This window comes from Brassica oleracea, chromosome C2 (assembly GCF_000695525.1).
Source record: "Brassica oleracea var. oleracea cultivar TO1000 chromosome C2, BOL, whole genome shotgun sequence".
In the NCBI taxonomy this organism is placed as follows: Eukaryota; Viridiplantae; Streptophyta; class Magnoliopsida; order Brassicales; family Brassicaceae; genus Brassica; species Brassica oleracea.
This window is the reverse complement of record NC_027749.1, coordinates 17,761,062-17,765,213: the sequence shown is the minus strand read 5'-3', so window position 1 is coordinate 17,765,213 and position 4,152 is coordinate 17,761,062.

Genomic DNA, 4,152 nt, shown 5'->3' with positions numbered 1-4,152 from the left:
TCATTGATGGGGGTTCTCACTTCATTAACAAGCTGTTTGAAAGTCTTCTCAAGAAGAATGGTGTGAAGCATAAGGTTGCAACACCATACCATCCTCAGACAAGTGGACAAGTTGAGATCTCCAACAGAGAAATCAAGTCTATTTTGGAGAAAACAGTGGGGACTACAAGGAAAGATTGGTCCATCAAGCTAGATGATGCACTATGGGCTTATAGGACTGCTTACAAAACTCCCTTAGGAACCACACCTTTCAACCTTGTGTATGGGAAGGCTTGTCATCTACCGGTTGAACTTGAGTACAAAGCATTGTGGGCTGTTAAGTTGCTGAACTTTGACATCAAGAGTGCAAAGGAGAAGAGACTTCTCCAACTCAATGAACTGGAGGAGATCCGACTTGATGCTTTTGAGAACTCAAGGATTTACAAGGAGAAAACCAAAGCTTTTCATGACAAGAAGATCTTGAAGAGAGAGTCCAGTGCTGGAGATCAAGTGCTTCTCTACAACTCTAGACTGAAGTTGTTCCCCGGGAAACTCAAGTCAAGATGGTCCGGTCCTTTCAAGATCAAGGAAGTTAGGCCATATGGGGCAATTGTGTTATGGAACAAGAATGGTGGAGACTTTACAGTCAATGGACAGAGGGTTAAGCTCTACATGGGAGCCACAACAGAGGAGGAGAGAACCTCGGTTCCTCTCTCCGACCCCATTCCCGCCTAGCCAAAAAGAAAGGAAGTCAAGCTAGAGACTTAAAACAAGCTCACTTGGGAGGAAGTCCCATGTCTATCCTTGTACATATTTTTATTTTTTCTATTTCTCGTATGTCTTTGGCTATTTTTCTGTGTCTATCAGATCTTCAGGTCCAAGAGGAGAGATTGTGGCATTAAACGAGGTGTGGTGAGGTTCAAAACGCTCACAGCGGCCATACACAGCGGTCTACTCATACCGCTGCGACTAAACGAGAAGATGAGAAATATGCTTCAAGTGTCAAAGCGGTATCGTGGAGCGGTCTCATAAAACCGCTGTGAAAATACTCTACCCCCTGCCCGATTCGTACTTGTCGCAGCGGTCTGTGCGATTTTGAGGCAAGAAGCCGCTGTGAGAGGCGCAACGGTCTTGCGGAGCGGTATACGGTGACCGCTGCGACACTCAATTGCGCGTACCGGCGTCGATTTCCGGTTCAATTCAACTAAACCGGATCGAAATCACCAAAACCCGACGCGAGACACTCCTTCTTCCTCTCCAAAATCGTATCTCTCTCTCTCTCTCTCCCTTATCAAAAAACTACATACTTTCATTCTCTCAAGCATAAGAACTCATAAATCTCTCAATTCTTCACCAAATTCGTTGATTCAAGTTGCTATCTCCGTGATTTCACTTCGACTTTTCATTTCCCTACTCTTGTTTATCTGAAACAAGCTAAGGTATAGAGAAATCGTCATCTTATTTTCGGATTTAAAATTTCCCATTTTTTTTTAAAGTGGTTGCATGGATGATTTCTTGTTCAATACTCGTTAATTATGTCCTTTTATACTTGATTGATGAGTTGGGTAGATGAAAAACGTGTTTAATTGACCTGAATTCGAATTTGAAAAGCTAGGGTTCATATTGGGGGTTTTCGAAAATTGAAATGGAAGTGATTGTTTGATGTTAAAATTGAGTTTATTGAGTCATAGAAGATGAGTATGAATGCCATTTGCTGTTTTTGAACTCATTAACTCTTTCCAAGCTTTAATTTGTTTCTTATTAATCATGTCACTTATACAATTTCAAGCTTGTTGATAGCAGGACATGGGGAAAGATCGCGGTCCCGGAACTGATCGCATTGGGGATGTAGGCACTTCGTCTCGAGCCGGGACAAGAACCAACCCACCACGAGCAAGCCGACCAACGCCAAACCCACCAGCTCAGGTTTCCCGGCGCAAAGCTCCACAGCAAAGAGAAAAGTCGCCAGCTGACAGAGCGACATTGGAGGCAGAGATCGAAGAGATGATAGAAGAGGGTCTTAGAGCTGAGACTGAAGATGAGGAAGAAGAAACACCTGCTCCCAAGCCAGCTAAGAAGCGGAAGAGAGTGCCCCCAACCAGCAAACCGACTTCAGCACAACTCTATGAGCGCCTTTATGATGATGTCAAATGGAACCCCATGAGATTTCCGGATGCTGAAGCTCTTCATGCGCTTGGGATCTATGAAGATGTAAGGATGATTCTCCAGAACATGGGCATGGAGTCACTACTTGGCATGAGCTATAGAACCCATGGACGACAAAGAGATCACTGACACGAACGATCCGGGTGGACCTTCTTAGAGATCAGACAGAGCTTGAAGGAAGGGAGCCTACAATGTATGAGTTTGATGATTAATGAGAGAACCTATAAGGTGGGTTTCAAGAAGCTAAGCTCCATTCTCGGTTTCTCGGACAACCGTGGGTCGTTTCTACCTGCTAGGTCGGCAATTGTGGATGACATATGGACAGTGATTACAGGGTGGTCGCGTACCGCGGGAGAGGACAAGAGCAATGACATCTCTAACCCGGGAGTGAGATATGCCCACAAGGTCCTTACTCACACCTTTTACTCAGGAAGGGAACCGGGCGGAGCAAACGATGATGAGCTCAAACTTCTAGCTCTTGGACTTCTCCCGATTCTTGAGGAAGGAACGCTACTCCACACCGATCCGGAAGATTTTGAGGATTTGGGACTTGTGGGATTGTTGATGAAGCGGTTTGAGTACTACCGAGATTGAGCTTGGACAACTCTGAATGAAAAACCGACGCTGTTTATCGGGAGCTTCATTACTCCGATCTTGGAAGCATTTGGGATAGATTTGGGACCTCGCGATCATGCTCCAGCCTCCATTAATCTCGCTTACTTGAAGAAAACCCATTTCCTTACCGGCCAATCGGGCAATCGGTATGGTTACCCCTTTTGGTCCACTGATCTCGAGCCTGAGCAGCTACAGATATTCCTCCCTTGTGAGAGGTTGACGACGCTATCTGATCCTCGGCATGTACTCTTCGCTCCAGCTGCTCATGAGCTCATTCCCGCAGATTTTGGTGTACTTGAGACCATCACCAAAGCGCGCAAGAAGAAGACCAAGGCCAGTTCTTCTCGGGCAGCTCGTCCTAGTGATGCTGATGACGAAGGACCGACCACACCAGCCCCAGTGTATGGGACAGAGAGATACCACTTTCAGCCTTATGATCAAGTATTTGATCATGTTTTCTTTGATGAATTGAGTCTCATGCATCGCATTGTACATACATATATGCATAGAAAAAACAAAAAAACAAAAAACAAAAAAAGAAAAAAAAATAAAAAATTTTGAAAAACACAAAAATAAACATGTAGTTGCATCACTTGCACTTTTAAGATTAAGTCTAGAGCATACATGTTGCATTCACTTGCATTGGGAATAATGATTTAAAATGCCTTGCAAAGAACCCTTGTCTAGAACTCAAAATGAAACCCTAAACATATCAAGTAGCTTAAGCATCTCTTGAAAACTTTGTACGCTTCGAGCCTTGAAAACTCTTCTTGAAACTTGTTTTCTTGCTTGATGTTAGCATTGTTCTTAAGATCAGCTCCAATCTAAACTTGGCTTGAATGAATTTAATCCCTCTTGCATATGGGCATTTGCATACTTGATCATGGATCTCATACACATTTGGGTTATCTTATTCCTTCATACCTATCTTTGTTAACCCAAATGGCCCTCCTTACCCTAAAAACCCTAACCATTCTTTGAGACCAAACATTGAATTGCATGAGTGAGGCCTCTTTTGATAGCTTGTCATGTGCAAAATCTTGAGAGTATTGGAGGCGACATAGGTTTATTCTCATCTCTTGAATAGCACAATGAGTTAGCATTTGGGGATGGTGAGAGGGGTTTGTGTGTTTTAAATTTCAATATCTTGGGTTTGAAGAGTGAAAAAAAAATATGAAAATAAAGCTCCTAGGGATATATATAAAAATAATAATAATAAGAAGCTCTTGATTATGCAACAAAGAACCTTCCTCCTAAAAAAGGTCAATCTAAAAAAAAAAAGGTTAGAGCTTGTGGAAAGTGGATTAAAATCCCTAGTGAGTGGGTCAAATAAAAATGAAAAAAATAAAAAAAGAAGAGAGTTGTACATTGGGTGAGTGATGTGAGGGGTTTC